The sequence below is a fragment of the Bos taurus genome, chromosome 4, assembly GCF_002263795.3.
Source record: "Bos taurus isolate L1 Dominette 01449 registration number 42190680 breed Hereford chromosome 4, ARS-UCD2.0, whole genome shotgun sequence".
Taxonomy (NCBI): Eukaryota; Metazoa; Chordata; class Mammalia; order Artiodactyla; family Bovidae; genus Bos; species Bos taurus.
This window is the reverse complement of record NC_037331.1, coordinates 99,261,980-99,284,430: the sequence shown is the minus strand read 5'-3', so window position 1 is coordinate 99,284,430 and position 22,451 is coordinate 99,261,980. Positions and strand designations below refer to the sequence as shown.

Here is a 22,451-nt window from a genome sequence, read left to right as displayed (position 1 = left end):
AATAATTGTTTTATCTCACTTCTATACCTTTACTTTTTTACCTCTTGGATTTTTCATTATTTATATTTGTTTTCATTATTACTCCTTTTTGCACCTGCAACAGAATTTCTTCTTTTTATGAAATATGAAACTATACCCAATTCTAAATGTCTTCATCGTTTTCTCACTCTTTATATGCATATAGTTATGAATATCTAGAAGTTTACTGAGGCCCTCAAAATCAGGACCGTTTTGTAAACGTTTAGTTAGTGCTGGTTAACATCATTAGGGATAGTTTTACTTACTGCTTCAACATGTATTATGAAAAATGATCTTGGTTTCATTGTAGCTGTCATGTGATAGGTTAAGTATTTCATGTCAATATTTCTCAGGTACTCTATTTATTTCCTGAATTTTGTCTAATTGGCAAACTAGCCTGTGTCCACAAATTATTTCAGGTCTGTGGAGTTTTATAGTTAAGAGTATGAGGATGCAGAAAGAATTTTTAGTATCTTAAAATAGTGCTTATAGTTTGTTTCTCATATCATGCTAGGGCCCACTCAGCAGGACATGTAAAAGTAAATGCTTAGAGTGGAGGCAAATCATTTGCCTAATAAAATACTAAAAAGATTTCCTCAGGAATGTTAGGAGAAATAGATTTGAAAGTAGTCCAAGACAGACTCATGCTCAAATTTGTGAGCTTTCCATGTTAGTTTAGAGCAGGGGGTCATGGTGCTTATTTTTTGTAGGGCCAAAGGGAATGATTTTTAAATTTTCAGGTGGTTAAAAAATAAAAAAAGTAATATGGGAAAATTAAGTGAAATTCAGATTTTAGTGTTTATAAATAAAGTTTTATTGGAACATTGCCACACTCATTTAGGTATTGTCTGTAACTGCCTTTACATTTCAGCAGAGAGTTGAGTAATTGCAAGTCTGTATGGCTTCCCTCATAACTCAGTCAGTAAAGAATCTGCCTGCAATGCAGGAGACCCGGGTTTGATCCCTGGGTTGGGAAGATCCTCTGGAGAAGGAAATGGTAACCCACTCCAGTATTCTTGGCTGGAGAATCCCATGGATAGAGGGTCCTGGAAGGCTACAGTCCATGGGATTTTAAGAGTTGGGCACGACTGAGCGATTAAGCCATCACATGGCCCACAAAACATAAAATTTAACATTCAACTGTTGTCAAAAAATATTTGCTGATCCTTGGTTTAGAGCCTCTTCTCTTTTAATGTTACATTTTTTAAAATGAGGCTTTTAGTTTCTAAGATAGCAGTGGTATGGATATATATGGATTAATATACATTCCACAATTAAATAAACAGTGTATTATTCTTCATCTCAGAATTTAGACGCGCATATGTTTGAGTCATTTTTTGTAACCCCCGATTTTAGAAACCAGACTGTTACCCGCCTCGCCCCCCATAGATCTGGTTTTTTTTGATAAGGTAACTACTTCTGTTGACAACCTGCACCAGTATGGTAGAGAACTGATTGGCACACTGATTAATTAATCTCTGGTTTGATTTTGTACAGGTTTAATTTTATCTTATTAATAAGACTTTCATCAGGCTTAGCCTTTAATTTTTTTATACTCTTGGCCTTCTGAGAGAGCATCAGACTAATGGAAAACATTAAGGCTACTAATCTAATCACACAGTCAAAAGTTTTCATCTCAATAAAGAGACTATTGTCTCTTTTTGTCAATTGTACCAAGTTTTTAACTAATTTAAAATAATTTTTCCCATTATAAATGTTTATTTTCTAAAAATTAGGAAGCAGAAGAAAATAAAAGGAAGACAAGAAGCTACTCATAATTGCCCTGCTAAGTGATAATGTCTGCTACTTTGGAATATTTCTTTTTGAGTCAGCCTCTGTATCTCCCTCCATTTCTTCCAGTTGTAGGAATCTATTACTTGCTATACATTTGCCCATGGTACAGTACTTGAACACAATGGATACAGTCTTTACACTCAAAGAATTCAAAGTTTAATGTCTTTAAAATTATCTTTAAAAGTTAATTTTGCTATTATAGAGAAATACATTAGCCATCTTTACAAAAATTATAGACAAGGCTCAAGTTTCTAATCCATTCCCTTTTCTTCATCGTTTCATAGATGTAACCACTGTTACCAGCTTGTGTTTAATTTTTCTGATTTTGTATATGTTGTTATAGATTTTTCTCATCTTATTATGGAATTACTTTCCAGTAATTCCCATCTGAAAGAGATGGGAATACCAGACATTCAATTGAACGTTCTGAAAGAGGTGGGAATACCAGACCACCTGACCTGCCTCTTGAGAAATTTGTATGCAGGTCAGGAAGCAACAGTTAGAACTGGACGTGGAACAACAGACTGGTTCCAAATAGGAAAAGGAGTAAGTCAAGGCTGTATATTGTCACCCTGCTTATTTAACTTATATACAGAGTACATCATGAGAAACGCTGGACTGGAAGAAACACAAGTTGGAATCAAGATTGCCGGGAGAAATATCAATAACCTCAGATATGCAGATGACACCACCCTTATGGCAGAAAGTGAAGAGGAACTAGCCTCTTGATGAAAGTGAAAGTGGAGAGTGAAAAAGTTGGCTTAAAGCTCAACATTCAGAAACGAAGATCATGGCATCCAGTCCCATCACTTTATGGGAAATAGATGGGGAAACAGTGGAAACAGTGTCAGACTTTATTTTTTGGGCTCCAAAATCACTGCAGTTGGTGACTGCAGCCATAAAATTAAAAGACGCTTACTCCTTGGAAGGAAAGTTATGACCAACCTAGATAGCATATTGAAAAGCAGAGACATTACTTTGCCAACAAAGGTCCGTCTAGTCAAGGCTATGGTTTTTCCTGTGGTCATACATGGATGTGAGAGTTGGACTGTGAAGAAGGCTGAGCGCAGAAGAATTGATGCCTTTAAACTGTGGTGTTGGAGAAGACTCTTGAGAGTCCCTTGGACTGCAAGGAGATCCAACCAGTCCATTCTGAAGGAGATCAGCCCTGGGATTTCTTTGGAGGGAATGATGCTGAAGCTGAAACTCCAGTAATTTGGCCACCTCATGGGAAGAGTTGACTCATTGGAAAAGACTCTGATGCTGGGAGGGATTGGGGGCAGGAGGAGAAGGGGACGACAGAGGATGAGATGGCTGGACGGCATCACTTACTCGATGGACGTGAGTCTGGGTGAACTCCGGGAGTTTGTGATGGACAGGGAGGCCTGGCATGCTGCTATTCATGGGGTCGCAAAGAGTCGGACACAACTGAGCGACTGAACTGAACTGAAAATTGAACATCTAGTCAGTCAGAAGTACATTTAGTACACCTAGCCTGCCAAACATTACAGCATAGGCTAGCCTACCCTTCCTTGTGCTCACAACACTTATATTAGTGTACAGTTGGGCAGAGTCACCCAGCACAAGCCTTTTTTCATAGTAAAGTATTGACTGTCTCATGTAATTTATTGAATAAGTGTAATGAAAGCAAGAAACAAAATGGTTATCTGGGTACAGGATAGTTTAAGTGTATCTGTTGTTTACCCTTGGGAAGGTGTGGCTGACTGGTAGCCGTGGCTCACTGGCTCATTGCCACTGCCCAGCGTCACAAGAGAGCATTGTACTACATACTGCTAGTCTGCAAAAAGATCAGAATTCAAAATTGAAAGTACATTTTGGCTTCTGTTGAATGCATTTTGCTTTCGCATCATGATAAAGTTGTAAGTTGAACCATTATAAGTTGAAGACCATCTGTATGTTTGTATATAAAGAAAGCATATGGTTTCTTCTTTAATGTAAAAACTGTTATATAGTACTTGCAATTAGCTTTTTTCATTCAATCTGTTTATAATGTAGGGATGTATCTTAGTCTTTTAAATTGCTGTATAGTGTTTCATTTTATTGATATGTTGCCATTTCCTATTCATGGACTTTTTTTTTTTTTGGCTATGCTGCAGCATGAGGATCTTCAGTTCCCTGACCAGGGATCGAATCCATATCCCCTAAAGTGGAATTGCAGAATCTTAACCACTGGACCACCAGTGAGTTCCTTGATGGATGTTTAGATTTCCAGTTTTTTTCTCTATTACAGTGGTGCTGGAACTATTTGTACATGGTACCTTATTAAAATGTGCAGTGGTTTCTCTAACAAAGGTACAGGAAAGGGAATTAGTGGATCTTAGTGTGTATGTGGTTATCCTTGAGAGTTTACTATTTGTATTGTTCTTAAAGTTGGGTCTTATAGCAGTTTATTTATATCAGTCCTCTCCCAACCGACATTTTATTATTGTTTAGTGTTTTATTTTATCCTTGTCAAATCCAACAAGTTATATTACTTTATGTAGAAGTAGAATATTCTATAGAAATATGATTGAGTTTACATATAATTTTTTTATATTCTTTCCTCACCGTCTTTTTAAATCTCTGACTTTCCTTTATCCTGAAGAATATCTTCACAAATGCCTGTAATGGAGGTGGCTTACTGATAAAACTATCTTTATTTTTGTCTGCTTGTTTTAATTTAGCCTTTTGTTTGTTAATTTTTTTTTGACATATCCACACCGCTTTATGTTTTGTTTTTGGCTGCACCGAGCCTTTGTTGCTGCATGCGGGCTTTCTCTGGGTGGGGAGCACTGGGGCTTCTCAGTCGAGTTGCACAGGTTTCTTGCTGTATTGGCTGTCTTATTTAAGCACAGGCTCTGGGTGCAGGGCCTTCAGTAGCTGCAACACGGGATCAGTAGTTGCTACTTGCCGACTCCAGGGCACACAGGATTCAGTAGTTGCGGCACAAGGGCTCATCGCTTGTGGCCATGGGCCTTAGAAGGGTACAGGCTTCAGTAGTTGTGCTGAGGGGGCTCCATTGCTCCACAGCATGTGGAATCTTCCTTGACCAGGGATTGAACCCATGTCCCTGCATTGGCAGGTGAATTTTTAATCTACTGTGCTACCAGGAAGCCTAGCCTTACTTTTTAAAATTTTCATTTATTTACACATTTGTTTGGCTGTGTTGAGTTAGTTGTTGGCTGTGTTAGTTGTGCCATGCAGGGTCTTTGGATGCGGCACACAGACTGTCTGGTTGCAGCATGCAGCCTCAGTAGTGTGGCACGCGGACTCTGGAGCTCTCCAGCTCAGTAGTTGTGGCCTGTGTGCTTAGTTGCGCTGTAGCATGTGGGATCTTAGTTCCCCGACCACTCCAAGGTGGATTCTTCACCACTGGGCCACCAGGATGTCCATTCACCTTGCTTTTTAAATCACTTATTTTTAGTTTGTTATCATGGTAAATTTAAGCATACTTGAAAATAGACCAAACAGTGTAATGGAATCCAGTTATTACTACCCCTCAGTTTCCACAGTTATGGACTTTTGCTATTCATCTCTTCCTCGTTTTGTGTCTCCTTTCCCGCTAGAATATCTCATCAGGAGATGTGTAAATATTTTAGAATATATTTCCTGTAGAAGAGCTTTTTAACAAAATAAACTCAATACTAGTATGATATTTAACTAATGTCTTCTAATAACCAGTCCATGTGAAAAGCTGCATTATCTCAAGTGTTGTTTTATCATTTACTTTCATTCTTAAGTGTTATTGTTTTCAAGTAGCACAATTGTAGGTTGACAGTAATTTTCTGTTGCTGAGAAATCTGCTGTCAAGTTGGATTATTTTACTGGGTGAAGGATTCTTTTTCAGTGTTTGCTTTTGAGACTCTTGTTGCCTTTAGTGTTCTGCATTTTACTGTCTTGTGTCTGGGTGTGGATTTGTTGATCTCACTTGGGTATGTTGTACTTTGTGGGACAAGGGGTTATTTTTAACCATTCTATTGGCATTTTAACCATTCTGCAACTATTATCTTTTTCTTTTAAGACTTTGAAGAATGTAAGAACTGCATATTCAGAAACATATAAAATGTGTACATGTAGAACATGTACAGTTTAAGGGTATAGCAAACATCTTTGTAACCATTTCCCAGGTCAAAAATAGAATATTTCATTGAAGATGAGTCAAAGAAATGGAAAGATATCCCATGTTCTTGGATTGGAAGAATTAATATTGTTAAAATGGCAGTACTACCCAAAGCAATCTACAAGTTTAATGTGATCCCTACAAAATATCCATGATGTTTTCCACAGAACTGGAACAAATAATCCTAAAGTTTCTATGGAACTATAAAAGACTCAGAATCCCAAAGCAGGAGGCATAACCCTCCCAGACTTCAAACAATACTACAAAGCTACAGTTATCAAAAACAGCATAGTATTGGTACAAAAACAGACATATGAATCAATGGAACAGAATAGAGAGCCTAGAAATAAATCCACACACCTATTTCAATAGTGATCACACTGAAGTCAGTCAGTCTTTGATAGAGGAGGCAACTGTCTTCAACAAGTTGTGTTGGAAAAGTTGGACAGCCACATGTAAATCAGTGAAATTAGAGCACACCCTCACAACATACACAAAAATAAACTCAGAATGGCTTAAAGACTTAAATAAAAGGCATGACACCATAAAACTCCTAGAAGAAAACACAGGCAAAACATTTTCTGACGTAAATCGTACCAATGTTTCCTTAGGTTAATCTTCCCAGGCAATAGAAACCAAAGCAAAAATAAACAAACGGGATCTAATCAAACTTGTAAGCTTCTGTACAGCAAAAGAAAACATAAAACGAAAAGACAGCCTACAGACTGGAAGAAAATATTTGCACATGATGCAGCTGAAGAGGGCTTAATTTCCACAATATAAAAACAGCTCAACCATTTCAATAAGAATAAGAAAAAAATAACAATAAAAAACCTCCAAGCAACCCAGTTGAAAAATGGGCAGAAGACCTAAATACATATTCCTCCAAAGAAGACACAATGGCCAATAGACCCATGAAAAGATGCTTAACACCCACAATTATTAGAGAAAAATGGAAGTGTTAGTCACTTAGTTGTATCTGACTCTTCATGACCCCATGGACTGTATGTAGCTTGTCATCTCCTCTGTCTGTGAAATTCTTTAGGCAAGAACCCTGGAGCAGGTTGCCATTTCCTTTTCCAGGGGACCTTCCTGACCTAGGAATTAAACCCAGGTCTCCTACATTTCAGGCAGATTCTTTACTGAGGTACCACATCACACTGGTCAGAATAGCCATCATTATAAAGTTTATAAACAACACATGCTGGAGAGGGTTTAGAGAAAAGTGAATCCTTCTACTCTGTTGGTGGGAATGTAATTGGTGCAGCCAAAAACTAAAAATAAAGTTTTATTTTACCTGTTCAACTTTGTATGAGCACAGCTACATTCTACTTCTTTCTTCCTTGTTCAGTACTGTGTTTGTGGGATTCGTCTTTGTTTTAGCGTCACTGTAGTTTTTCATTTTCGTACATCCATTGTTTTTTCGAGCATTTTTTTCTTTTTCTTTAGTATTCCCATGACGTGTATGTTGATGCACTTAATGGTGTTTTACATTTCTCTGAAGCTCTGTTCATTTTCTTCAGTTTTTTTCTCACTCTGTTTTCTAAATTGCACAATCTCTATTAATCTATCTTTTCTTTCACCAGTTCATTCTTCTGCTAGTCTACATGTACAGGCTTTGACCCCGCTAGTGACTTCATATCAGTCATTGTACTTCTAACTCCAGAATTTCTGTTAAAAATAGCATCATTCTCTGTATTGAAATTCGATATTTGTGAGATGGTCATCATACATTCATTTTGTTGTTATTCAGTCACTAACTCGACTCTCTGTGACCCCATGGACTGTTGCATGCCAGGCTTCCCTGTCCTTCACAATCTCCTGGAGTTCTCTCAAGCTTATGTTCATTAAGTCGGTGATGCCATCCAACCATCTCCTCCTCTGTTGCCCTGTTCTCTTCCTGCCCTCAGTCTTTCCCAGCATCAGGGTCTTTCCCAATGAGTCGGCTCTTCTCATCAGGTGGCCAAAGTATTGGAGCTTCAGCTCTAGCATCAGTCTGTCCAGTGAATACTCAAGGTTGATTTCCTTTAGGATTGACTGACTTGATGACCTTGCAGTCCAAGGGACTTTCGAGAGTCTTCTCCAGCACCATAGTTTGAAAGCATAAATTCTTTGGCACTCAGCCTTCTTGATGGTCCAACTCTCACATCTGTACATGACTACTGGAAAAACCATAGCTTTGACTAGATTGACCTTTGTTGGCAAAGTGATGTTTCTGCTTTTTAATGTGCTGTCTAGGTTTGTCATCGGAGAAGGCGATGGCACCCCACTCCAGTACTCTTGCCTGGAAAATCCCATGGACGGAGGAGCCTGGTAGGCTGCAGTCCATGGGGTTGCGAAGAGTCGGACATGACTGAGCGACTTCACTTTCACTTTTCCCTTTCATACGTTGGAGAAGGAAATGGCAACCCACTCCAGTGTTCTTGCCTGGAGAATCCCAGGGACGGGGGAGCCTGGTGGGCTGCCGCCTACGGGGTCGCACAGAGTCGGACATGACTGAAGCGACTTAGCAGCAGGTTTGTCATAGCTTTCCTTCCAAGGAGCAAGTGGCTTTTAGTTTCATGACTGCAGTCACCATCCACAGTGATTTTGGAGCCCAAGAAAATTAAATGTGTCACTGTTTCCACTTTTCCACCATCCTTTTGCCATGAAGTGATGGGACCAGATGCCATGATCTTAGTTTTTTGAATTTTAAGCCAACCTTTTCACTCTCCTGTTTCACTCTCATCAAGAGGCTCTTTAGTTCCTCTTTACTTTCTGCCATTAGAGTAGTATCATGTGCATATCAGAGGTTATTGATATTTCTCCTGGCAGTCTTAATTCCAGTTAGTGATTCATCTAACCCAGCATTTCTCATGATGTACTCTGCATATAAGTTAAGCAAAGTGTTAGTCGCTCAGTTGTGTCTGACTCTTTGTGACCCCATGGACTGTAGCCTGCCAGGCTCCTCCGTCCATGGGATTTCCAGGCAAGAATACTGGAATGGATAGCCATTCCCTTCTCCAGGGGATCTTTCTGACCCAAGGATTGAACCCGGGTCTCCTGCATCACAGGCAGATTCTTTACTATCTGAGCCACTGGGGTGTCTTAAGTTAAATAAGCAGAGTGACAATGTACAGCCTTGGTGTACTCATTTCCTGATTTTGAACCAGCCCATTGTTCTATGTCCAGTTCTAACTGTTGCTTCTTGGCCTGCAAACAGATTTCTCAGGAGACAGGTAACGTGGTCTGATATTCCCGTCTCTTTAAGAATTTTCCAGTTTGTTTTGATCCATATAGTTAAAGGCTTTAGTGTAGTCAGGGAAGCAGAAGTAGATTTTTTTTTTAATTGGAATTCCCTCACATCCAGTGAATGTTGGCAATTTGATCTCTTGTTCCTCTGCCTTTTCTAAATCTAGCTTGTATGTCTAGACGTTCTTGATTCCAATAGTGTCGAAGCCTAGCTTGAAGGATTTTGAGCTTTACCTTGCTAGCATGTGAAATGAGCACAATTGTATGGTAATGTGAACAGTGTTTGGCATTGCCCTTCTTTGGGATTGGAATGAAAACTGACCTTTTCCAGTCCTGTGGCCACTGCTGAGTTTTCCAAATTTGCTGACATATTGCGTGCAGCACTTTAAAAGCATCATCTTTTAGGATTTGAAATGGCTTAGCTGGAATTCCATCACTTCTGCTGTCTTTGTTCATGGTAATTATTCCTAAAGCCCACTCCAGGAATCATTCACACTCTAGGATGTCTGGCTCTTGGTGAGTGACCTCACCATCGTGTTTATCCAGGTCATTAGGACCTTTTTTTGTATAGTTCTTCTGTGTATTCTTGCCACCTCTTCTTAATCTTTTCTGCTTCTCTTAGGTCCTTGCTGTTTCTGTCCTTTATTGCATGAAATGTTTGCATGGTATCTCCAGTTTTCTTGAAGGGATCTCTAGTCTTTTCCTTACTGTTTTCCTCTTATTTCATTGTACTGTTCACTGAAGAAGGCTTTCTTTTGTCTCCTTGCTATTCTCTGGAATTCTGTGTTCAGTTGGGTATATATTCGCCTTTCTCCCTTACTTTTTGCTTCTCATCTTTCCTCAGCTATTTGAAAGGCTTCCATAGACAACCACTTTAGCTTTTTGTATTTCTTTTTTTGGGGGATGGTTTTGATCACAGCCTCCTGTACAGTGTCATGAACCTCCGTCCATAGTTCTTCAGTCACTCTGTCTGCCAGATCTAATCTCTTGAATCTGTTTGTCACTTCCACTGTATAATAATCATAAGGGGTTTGATTTAGGTTGTACCTGAATGATCTAGTGGTTTTCCTTACTTTCTTCAAATTAAGTCTGAATTTTGCAATAAGGAGCTCATGATCTGAGCCGTAGTCAGCTCCAGGTCTTGTTTTTGCTGACTGTATGGAGCTTGTCTGTCTTTGGCTGGAAAGAATCTAATCAGTCTGATTTTGGTATTGACCATCTGGTGATGTCCATGTGTAAAGTAGTCTGTTATGTTGTTGAAAGAGGGTGTTTGCTGTGACCAGTGCATTCTCTTGACAAAATTCTCTAGTCTTTGCCCTGCTTCATTTTGTACTTCAGGGCCAAATGTGGTATCTCTTCCTGCTTTTGCATTCCAGTTCTCTGTGATGCAAAGGACATCTTTTTTTGGTATTTGTTTTAGAAGGTCTTGTAGGTCTTCATAGAACCATTCAACTTTAGCTTCTTCGGCATTAGTGGTTGAGGCTTAAGACTTGGATTACTGTGATGTTGAATGCTTTGCCTTGAAAACAAACCGAGATCATTCTGTTGTTTTTGAGATTGCACCCAAGTACTACATTTCAGACTGTCTTGTTGACTATGTGGGCTACTCCATTTCTTGTAAGGGATTCTTGCCCACAGTTGTAGGTATAATGGTCATGTGAGTTAAATTCTCCCATTCCTGTCCATTTTAGTTCACTGATTCCTAAAATGTCGATGTTCACTCTTGCCATCTACTTAATTGTATCCAATTTACCTTGACCTAACATTTCAGATTCCTATGCAATACTGTTCTTTATAGCATCGGACTTTGCTTTCACCACCAGATGCATCCGCAACTGAGTGTCGTTTCTGCTTTGACCCAGCCTCTTCATTCTTTCTGGGGCTGTTTATCTGTTCTTCACCAGTATCATATCGGACACCTTCTGACCTGGGCGCCTCATCTTCTGGTGTCATACTTTTTGCCTTTTCATACTGTCCATGGAGTTCTCGAGGCAGCAATACTGGAGTAGCTTGCCATTCCTATCTCCAGTGGACCACATCCATTCCTTTACTTCTTTAATTATGATTTCCTTTAGTTTTTTAACATATTAGAAGTGGCTCCTTTGAAGTTTTTGGCTATTAAATCCAATGTATTGTGGCTCTCACAGGAAGTTGTCTGCTTTTTTTTTACCCCTGGTGTATGGGTTATACTTTCCTGTTTCTTTGCACAGTTGTAATTTCTGGTTGGAAACTGGACATTTTATATAGTATTGTAGTGACTCTGGGTACTAGTGTCCTGCTTTTCCCAGGGTTTGTTATTATTATTTGCTTATTTGTTTAATGAGTGGGTGAATTAATTCAGTGAACTCTGTTTCCCTCTGACTGTGTTAAGCATTTGTTTGTGTTCCTGGGGGGTGCAGAGTTGGATATGTCCACGTGTATCTTGGGATGACTGTGTTTTGGACAGGGCCCTCCTCCATGCTTTCCTTGACCACATCCAGATGTTAAACTCTATAGCTTTCCAGGTGACTGCTCCATTGATTCCAACAATGCCCTAGGATATAAATTGCTTCTCAGCCTGATTTTTTTTTTTTTTAATGAGCTCACTCGAAGGCATAGATTTTTAGGTCACAGCTTGAAGTTTGTTTTGTGACCACGGGCAGGATCATCCCAGCTGTTAAGAAGAACCTGATTCTTCTTATTCTTTCCTGCAAACTAGCTGGTTTACACTTCATTCAACTTGTGTCTGACTACTCTCATTTGTCTTTCACCACAAGCTTCCTGGTTTTCAGATTGTGCTTAGGTTTGGACTTAAAGACTCCATTACAGATGAAGTTGGTTTAGGGGGGAAGAGATCCAAAGTTACCAGTTTTAAGACCTGCTTTACCCCTCTGTCAAAATCTCTTGCTGAGCTCTGATACTGAGAAGGAGAGGCAGTGGCGTGCTTTTTTCCTCTGTGTGACACTCCCAGTTTAGTAACTGAGCACTCATTGAAAGAGTGTGCAGTAGCCTCAAGTCTTGTCTTACCTTTCCTGGTGCAGGATCCCAGCTTTATAAAGTAGCTGTTGCAGGGCAGTCTGGGTCCTAGTGTTTTCAATATGCAGCAGCAGCAAAGGTGCTCTTTGTTGTGAATGGCAGTTGGGTGGAGGAGGGGCACCTTCACCTGTTGGTTGCACTTACCTGGGACTTAGCTAAGAGCATCAGGTAGCTTTGGGAGGATGAGAGGTGCTAATGTCCTGTCCCTCCTAGGCAGATGCTCTCTGAGTGGTAACTGTGTTTAGGGAGCACCTTGTGTTCTTGGCGGTGCCAACCTGGAATAGAGTTCCCATCTCACCAAGCTGAGAAGGGAGGAAGAGAGGGGGCAGGTTTTGGTTCCAATACCACATAGTATTGTTTTTCTTCTTGATTTTCTTGAGTGAGTGTTTCTTCATTTCTCTTGTGCTCTTAGTATTTCCAGATACTTCAAATGATACATTTTAAATAATTTTCAGCAGTTTTGCTGGGGAATGAGGTCATGGAGCTACTTACACTGTCAGTCTGGAAGTAGAACACAGAGGAAACTTTTGAAAATATAAGTCACATCCACAGCCATTCCTCTCTCTAAAACTCTGGTTCTCTTCATTTATTTTACAAAGAAAGCCAAAACTAGGGAGGTTCAAGAGTGAGGGACATATGTATACCTATGGCTGATTCATGTTGATGTTTGGTAGAAACCAACACAATTCTGTAAAGCAGTTATCCTTCAATTAAAAAATAAATAGCTTAAAAAAAAAAAAAGCCAAAACTGTTCTAATGCCTTGTGATGAATCCTTCCAAGATCCTGAACCCCTACTCTGACCTTATCTGAAATTGTTCTTCTCCTTGCTTATTCTGTTCCAACCTCTCTGAATTTGCTGTTTTTCAACCATTTTAGGCAGTTTTCCTTTTTGGGGTTTCTCTACTGATTTTTTTCTTGCCTTTTCTGTTCTCTTCTCACATATCAGTTCAGATCAGTTCAGTTCAGTCTCTCGCTCATGTCAGACTCTTTGCAACCCCATGGACTGCAGTACTCCAGGCTTCCCTGTTCATCACCAGCTCCCAGAACTTGCTCAAACACATGTCCATTAGTCAGTGATGCCATCCAACCATCTCATTCTGTGTTGTCCCCTTCTCCCCCTGCCTTCAATCTTTCCCAGCATCAGGGTCTTTTCCAGTGACTCAGTTCTTTGCATCAGGTGGCCAAAGTATTGGAGCTTTAGGTTCAACATCAGTCCTTCCAATGAATATTCAGGGTTGGTTTCCTTTAGGATGGACTGGTTGGATCTCCTTGCAGTCCAAGGGACTCTTTAACAGTCTTTTCCAACACCACAGTTCAAAAGCATCACAGTTCTTCAGTGCCCAGCTTTCTTTGTGGTCCAGCTCTCACATCCATACATGACCACTGGAAAAACCATAGCTTTGATTAGATGGACCTTTGTCAGCAAAATAATGTCTGTTGTTTTTAATATGCTGTCTAGGTTGGTCATAGCTCTTCTTGCAAGGAGCAAGCGTATTTTAATTTCATGGCTGCAGTCACCATCTGCAGTGATTTTGGAGTCCAAGAAAGAAAGTCGGTCACTGTTTCTCTATTTGCCATGGAGTGATGGCACCTGATACCATGATGTTAATTTTTTGAATGTTGAGTTTCAAGCCAGCTTTTTCATATGCATGGCTTATTTAGGTTCCTCCATTAAAATGTTACCTTCTTAATGAAATCTACTCCAGTTGGCCAATTTCAATTGCATCCTGACTTTGGTATCTTCTGTTAATTTGAGCAAACTCTGGGACATGAACAGGGAAGCCTGGTGTGCTGTAGTCCTTGGGGTCGCAAACAGTCAGACACAGCTTAGCAATTGAACACGCACACACAGCATTATCACCTTTTATCATACTTAATATACTGACTTATTATGCCTTTTGTTTTGGGTTTGAATTGGGACAGGAAACCAAGGTTTGCCCTTTAGGGTCACCAAAGTATCTCAAGGACTTAGACTAGAATTTGAAACAAGAGCTTAATAACTATTTCTTGAATCACTGAGTAAAGGATACAATGAACTTTTAGGTGGCAAAAATCTTCACTGGTCAGCCATCTGACTTTTCTAATTAAATCTTTTTACCTAGAGAGAATCATAAGTAATGTTATTGGTATACTAGATGCAGTTAGAACAACCAGTTAGTTTTCTTGTAAGAAAGCTTAAATATGCCTTAAAAAAAGATAAACTTGTTCTGCCTACCATACTTTCCATAGTAGAACTCTTTTCCAAATTGGCTTGAATTAGATACTTTTGCTTCAACCATTTTAAATGTGTTTGAAAACTTTTATTTAAGGGAAAATTGTAGCAAACTTTTTTCTTTAAAATTGATTTTTCACAAAATGATCATCTTCAAGTTTTTTGTACATGTAAGTTTTCATAGTGTTAGGTTTTTGAAAACATATTTGTTTGCATTTCTTTATGGCTTTGATTAGATGGTTTGTCATCTTTGTTGTCTTCATATAGCTGATAAATTGGTAGATTTTATTGAACAACTTCCCCAAATTAACAATCACATTGCTCTAACTATGCAAATGAGTACTATATGCAAGTTAGAAATTATTTTTTAGTAGTGTTACATCATAAGAAAATAGAAAAGCCTTTGCCTTTTTCACTGATACATTCAGAGAAGTGTATTACTATGTCTGCTGTGTATTTGCTGCATGAAAACTTGTAGAGATTGGCACAGTTTTGTTCAGTGACTCTTCAAATATGTGCTTACACATGTATGGATGAATGAAGAGGTACTTTCCTTTCCTTCAGCTCCCTTCCTTCCTCCATCCTTTCTTGTTTTCCTTCTATTTGACACTTATTTGTTAAGTGTTTGCTCTCTGCCAAGAATTCTAGGATTTTTGGATACGTTAGCAAGCAAAACAGTCTCTATCTTCATGGAGTTTGCTTTCTGTTGGATAAACATTGTTTGTCTCCTTCCACCCTTATCTGCCCCTTCTGCAAAAACTGCTTAGGGGACGTGATATATTATGTGAAGTGACTTGTATGCTGATGAGTACAGGGAATTCCCTGACAGTCCAGTGGTTAGTACTCAGTGCTTTCGCTGCCGGTACCTGTGTTCAGTCCCTGGCTGGGCACCTAAGATCCCACAAGCTTCACAGTGCTGCCAAAAAAGAAGAGAATATGAAGTACAAATAAGTTGCTGAATAAAGAACAAATTGGTGTGGAAGTAGAGAGCAATTCCACATAATCAATTTTTTTGTATAACTGCAGCTTAACCTTTTATGAAAGAGAATTTAAATTCTTAGGTAGATATTTTTCTGTAAGAAAATATCTAAACATGATGTTTATTTCTATGAGAAAGTAAGTAAGCTTTCCTAACTTTGGTGGAGGCAATCTTGAGTTCTGTTGTAAATGTACATTTATGGTATATGTATATTGATACTTTGGTATTTAATTTAAGAAGGGGAAGAGGTACTGGCACTGATACTCAGTCAGTTGACTTACCTTGCTCTTTCACTTAGCAAACTGTTCCTAGCTACCATTCAATCTACTTTTGCCTTTGTGTAGTTTATATATGCTTTGTATAATGAACAACTTAGAATGTTCTTTCCTATTTTTGAAGAGGATTGTCAGTCAAAACTGATGTATAACAAATAATTCATTCCTTCTTTTATTCATTATTCATTCATCAAATACATGAGTGCTATTTATTCCCAGCCAGGTGTAGCTGCTTGGTACATGTGACACACCAGTTAACTTCTCTCCTGAAGTTTCCATTCTATTGAGAATAGACTGTTAAAGAAACAAGCATTTATAGTTATGAAACATTGACTAAGTAAAATGTAAGCTGTGTGGTATTGTACTTACATTTACTATAGGTTTTTAAAAAATATTAGTTTATAGTTCTGTGTATATATTGAATGTAAGGTTTTAATGGAAACTTAAGGGGCTGTTCTTTTTTTTTTACTTTTATTTTGTATTGGGATATAGCCAATTAACAAACAATGTTATGATACCTTCAGGTGAGCAGTGAACGGACTCATCCGTACATATACATGTACCCATTCTCCCCCAAACTTCCCTCCTGTGCAATATGCCACATAATACTGAGCAGAGTTCCTTCTCCTGTACGGTACGTCCTCATTGTTTGTCCACTTTAAATATAGCAGAGTGTACATGACTACCCCAAACTCCCTAAACATCCCTTTCCTCTAACCCTCCCACTGGCAGCCATAGGTTTGTCCTCTAAGTCTGTGAGTCTCTTTCTGAAAGTTCAATTAAGATACTGTTCTAATTACCATTCAAAACGTGTGTATGTATATGTCATATCTATAAATAGCTTTTCTATTATGTGTAATTATAGTATACATTCCTGTATACTGTATTCAGGAATGTAATTTCTATGTAACTATTCAATGGACTTGTATCACACACATGTTTAACTTACCACAAATTCACTGCCAGATTGACAGAAAACTAGAGGAATAATTTGGAGAAGGAAATGGCAACCCACTCCGTCGTTCTTGCCTGGAGAATCCCAGGGACGGAGATGCCTGATAGGCTGCCGTCTATGGGGTCACACAGAGTCGGACACGACTGAAGCGACTTAGCAACACAGGATTAATTAATTTAAATAAAGCAACCAAATACTTAAAAACCTTTTTTCAAAAGTGCTGTGTATATAGCGTGTATATAGTGTATATTTTAATTTTTTAGTAAAATACATGTAACATAAAGAACTATACAGCAAAGAGGTTAATGATCCAGATAACCATGATGCTGTGATCACTCACCTAGAGCCAGACACCCTGGAATGTAAAGTCAAGTGGGTGTTAGGAAGCATCACTACGAACAAAGCTAGTGGAGGTGATGGAATTTAAAATAGCTGAGCTATTTTAAATCCTAAAAGTTCATGCTGTGAAAGTGCTGCACTCAATATGCCAGCAAATTTGGAAAACTCAGCAGTGGCCACAGGACTGGAAAAGGTCAGTTTTCATTCCAATCCCAAAGAAAGGCAATGCCAAAGAATGTTCAAACTACTGCACAATTGCACTCATCTCACACACTAGCAAAGTAATGCTCAAAATTCTCCAAGCCAGGCTTCAACAGTACGTGAACTGAGAATTTCCAGATATTCAAGCTGGATTTGGAAACGGCAGAGGAACCAGAGATCAAATTGCCAGCATCCATTGGATCATAGAAAAAGCAAGAGAATTTCAGAAAAACATCTACTTCATTGACTACACTAAAGCCTTTGACTATGTGGATCATAACAAACTGCGGAAAATTCTTAAAGAGATGGAAATACCAGACCACCTTACCTGCCTCCTGAGAAATCTGTATGCAGGTCAAGAAGCAACAGTTAGAACCAGACATGGAACAACAGACTGGTTCCAAATTGGGAAAGGAGTAGGTCAGGGCTGTATATTGTTAACTTGCTTAATTTATATGCAGAGTACATCATGTGAAATGCCAGACTGGATGAAGCACAAGCTGGAATCAAGATTGCAGAGAGAAGTCAATTGCTTCAGATACACAGATGATACCATCCTTATGGCAGAAAGCGAAGAGGAACTGAAGAGTCTTGTGATAAAAGTCAAAGAGGAGAGAGAAAAGGCTGGCTTAAAACTCAGCATTCAAAAAACGAAGTTCATGGCAAATAGATGAGGGAGACAATGGAAACAGTGAGAGACTTTATTTTCTTGGGCTCCAGAATCACTGCAGATGGTGACTGCAGCCATGAAATTAAAAGACACTTGCTCCTTGGAAGAAAAGGTATGATCAACCTAGACAGCATATTAAAGAAGCAGAGATATTACTTTACTGACAAAGGTCTGTGTAGTCAAAGCTATGGTTTTTCCAGTAGTCGTGTATGGATGTGAGAGTTGGACCATAAAGAGATCTGAGCACGAAAGAATTGATGCTTTTGAACTGTGGTGTTGGAGAAGACTCTTGAGAGTCTCTTGGACTGCAAGGAGATCCAACCAGTCCATTTTAAAGGAAATCAGTCCTGAATATTCATTGGAAGGATTGATGCTGAAGCTGAAACTCCAATACTTTGGCCACCTGACCTGCCTCTTGAGAAACCTATATGCAGGTCAGGAAGCAACAGTTAGAACTGGACATGGAACAACAGACTGGTTCCAAATAGGAAAAGGAGTACGTCAAGGCTGTATATTGTCACCCTGCTTATTTAACTTATATGCAGAGTACATCATGAGAAACGCTGGGCTGGAAGAAGCACAGCTGGAATCAAGATTGCCAGGAGAAATATCAATAACCTCAGATATGCAGATGACACCACCCTTATGGCAGAAAGTGAAGAGGAACTCAAAAGCCTCTTAATGAAAGTGAAAGTGGAGAGTGAAAAAGTTGGCTTAAAGCTCAACATTCAGAAAACTAAGATCATGGCATCTGGTCCCATCACTTCATGGGAAATAGGTGGGGAAACAGTGGAAACAGTGTCAGACTTTATTTTTCTGGGCTCCCAAATCACTGCAGATGATGACTGCAGCCATGAAATTAAAAGACGCTTACTCCTTGGAAGGAAAGTTATGACCAACCTAGATAGCATATTGAAAAGCAGAGACATTACTTTGCCAACAAAGGTTTGTCTAGTCAAGGCTATGGTTTTTCCTGTGGTCATGTATGGATGTGAGAGTTGGACTGTGAAGAAGGCTGAGTGCCAAAGAATTGATGCTTTTGAACTGTGGTGTTGGAGAAGACTCTTGAGAGTCCCTTGGACTGCAAGGAGATCCAAGCAGTCCATTCTGAAGGAGATCAACCCTGGGATTTCTTTGGAAGGAATGATGCTAAAGCTGAAACTCCAGTACTTTGGCTACCTCATGTGAAGAGTTGACTCATTGGAAAAGACTCTGATGCTGGGAGGGATTGGGGGCAGGAGAAGAAGGGGATGACAGAGGATGAGATGGCTGGATGGCATCACTGACTCGATGGACATGAGTCTGAGTGAACTCTGGGAGTTTGTGATGGACAGGGATGCCTGGCGTGCTGTGATTCATGGGGTCGCAAAGAGTCAGACACAACTGAGCGACTGATCTGATCTGATCTGATAGTTGATTTACAGTGTTGTTACTTTCTGCTGTAAAGTTAATCAGTTATTCAGTTATTCATACACATATATTCACCCTTTTATAGCTTCTTTTAATATAGGTCATTACAGAGTATTGAGTAGATTTCCCTGTGCTATACAGTGCATGTGTGCGTGCTAAGTCACTTCAGTTGTATACGACTCTTTGCGACCCTGTGGACTTTAGCCTGCCAGGCTCCTCTGTCCATGGGATTCTTCAGGCAAGAATTTTGGGGTGGGTTGCCCTACTCTCCTCCAGGGGATCTTCCCTACCCAGGGATCGAACTGGCATCCCTTATGTCTCCTGCGTTGGCAAGTGGGTTCTTTACCACTAGCGCCATCTGGGAAACACGCGCTGTACAGTAGGTCATTATGATTTATTTTATATATAGTGGTGTGTATGTCAGTCCCAGTGTCCCAATCTATCCCTCCCCTCTTATCCCCCTGGTAACCATAAGATTAAACCCCTAATTTTATACATGAGAAAACTGATAGTGGCAAAACTGGGTCTGTAAACTGGGATTCCTGAATTGTTTATAAATATATATGTCATTAAAAAACTTATATTTTGAAATAATTATAGATTCATTAGATATTTCATTTTTCTAATTATTAACACAAGTCAGGTTTAATTTTCCTAAAGGAGATGAAAATAATTTCTTTTTTAATTTAATTTTTTTGTCATTTGAATTGCAGAAAGGTTTGTCATAGCAATACAGATAATACAAATTTTCAAAATGAAATTAGTACCTCCATTTTATCTTTTGTGATATGGGTTACATTTTGGTGTAAAACCTTTAATATGCTTTATTTTCTTTGAGAAACAAAATATACACATACAGGTTTTATATATTTGTATTGAAGTTACTGTATATTTATGTTAGTTGCTTTTACAAATTTAAAAAAATCTGTATAATAAACATCTTTTGGTTCAGCACACATCAACTTAATAGCTGTATCATTATTTTCATAATAATTTGCCAACTGATGGACAGTTAACATTGTTTATAGTTCTAGTCATATGGGCAATGCTGCAAAACCTACAACAAAGTACTTGGTGCATATGTGAGTATTTATGTAGAATAAATTCGTAGGTGGTTTAAAGGAATGGTTAAATGCACAGATTCTGGGGCTAAAGACTTCCTGGAATGAATTCAGGCACCACCACTTAATAGCTGTGCAATTTAAGGCAAGGTGGGGCTTCTCTGGGGGCTCAGATGGTAAAGAATATGCCTGCAATGCAGGAGACCCTGCAGATTCTATCCCTGGTTCAGGATGATCCCCTGGAGAGTTCAGTTCAGTCACTCAGTCATGTCTGACTCTTTGCGACCCCATGGACTGCAGCACGCCAGGCCTCCCTGTCCATCACCAACTCCTGGAGTTTATTCAAACTCATGTCTGTTGAGTCGTGATCCATCTAACCATCTCATCCTCTGTCATCCCCTTCTCCTCCTGCCTTCAATCTTTCCCAGCATCAGGGTCTTTTCCAGTGACTCGGTTCTTTGCATCAGGTGGCCAAAGTATTGGAGCTTCAGGTTCAGCATCAGTCCTTCCAATGAATATTGAGGACTGATTTCCTTTAGGATTGACTGATTGGATCTCCTTGCAGTCCAAGGGACTCACAAGAGTCTTCTCCAACACCACAGTTCAAAAGCATTAATTCTTCTACTCTCAGCATTCTTTATAGTCCAACTCTCATATCCATACATGACTACTGGAAAAACCATAGCTTTGACTAGATGGACCTTTGTTGACCAAGTAATGTCTCTACTTTTTTCATACCTTTTCTTCCAAGGAGCAAATGTCTTTTAATTTCATGGCTGCAGTCCCCATCTGCAGTGATTTTGGAGGCCCCCAAAATAAAGTCTGTCACTGTTTCCACTATTTCCCCATCTATTTGCCATTAAGTGATGGGACCAGATGCTATGATCTTAGTTTTCTGAATGTTGAATTTCAAGCCAACTTTTCACTCTCCTCTTTGATTTTCATCAAGAGGCTGTTTTGTTCTTCTTCACTTTGTCTCGCTTGTGTCCGAATCTTTGCAACCTCATGGACTGTAGCCCATCAGGCTCCTCTGTCCATGGGATTCTCCAGGCAAGAATTCCCTGAATGACATACCCTGAATGGCAGCCTACTCCAGTATTCTTGCCTGGAGAATCCCATAGACAGAGGAGCGTGACGGGCTACAGTCCATGAGATCGCAAAGAGTCGGACACAACTGAGCGACTAACACTTAAGGCAAGGTACTCTTTGTGTTCGAATTTACTCTTTGTAAAGAGGAACTTATTTCAGTGATGATCTCTGCTTTGTGGGGAGACTAACTTTGACAGGCTGGTGCAGGGAAAATGCTATCTCACTGTTTACTAACTAAAGAGGTTGATCATCTTTTTGTATATTGTAATCATTTGTACTTCTTTTGTGAACTACTGATCATATTCTGTTCTCATCTTTTCTTCTGACTTATTTGCCTTTTAAACATTGCTTGTAAGATTCCTTTGTATATTCAGGACAGTAACGCTTATATACAGTGAATATATCCTTTATTCTATTGCTTGCCTTTAATTTGTTTAGTTGATTATATTATCTTTTATGAATTTATGTTTTTATCTTAGGAAGACTTTCTGTATTCCAAGTTTTTAAAAAATTCTATTTTCTTCTAACACTTTAATAGTTTATTTCACTGTGTAACTCTTTAGATCATCTGGGATTTATTTTGATTGCAGTGTGAGATGGCTATATACTGTTTCTTTCTCAAAATAGACAGAGCAGGATCCTGTTACCCTTTATAAATTGGGTCCATCCTTACCGTATTGATGTTGTCTCTTTTATCAAATATTGAAATCTAATTCATTATCTGTTTCTAAATTCCTTATTTAGGTTTTTTGATCTTTTGTCTGTTTTTGTATCGGTATCAAATTATTTGTTACTATAGCTTTGTGGTACAGTTCAATATCCGATAGCACAAATTCCCAAGTTCCCCCTTTGAAAAGTTTCAAAGCATTTCTCATGCATTTACTCTTTCATGTAAACTTTAGAGTTAATTTGTCAAATTATATAAATAAAAATCTCTGTTATTTGACATAACATTTTAATTTAACAGTGACTTTTGCCTAAAATTTTCAATTCTCCATAATCTAAAAAGATAAATTATTTAATTTTTTAAAAGACTTTGAAACATGGAGGTCTGTTTGTTCTCTTTCTCCTTTCTCTAGGC

General features: G+C 39.0%; 1 protein-coding gene across 10 annotated transcripts in view; it reads left to right on the top strand.

The window, feature by feature from the left end:
* Positions 1 to 22,451, top strand: part of CNOT4 (CCR4-NOT transcription complex subunit 4) — a 153,299-nt gene that overhangs the window by 52,055 nt on the left and 78,793 nt on the right.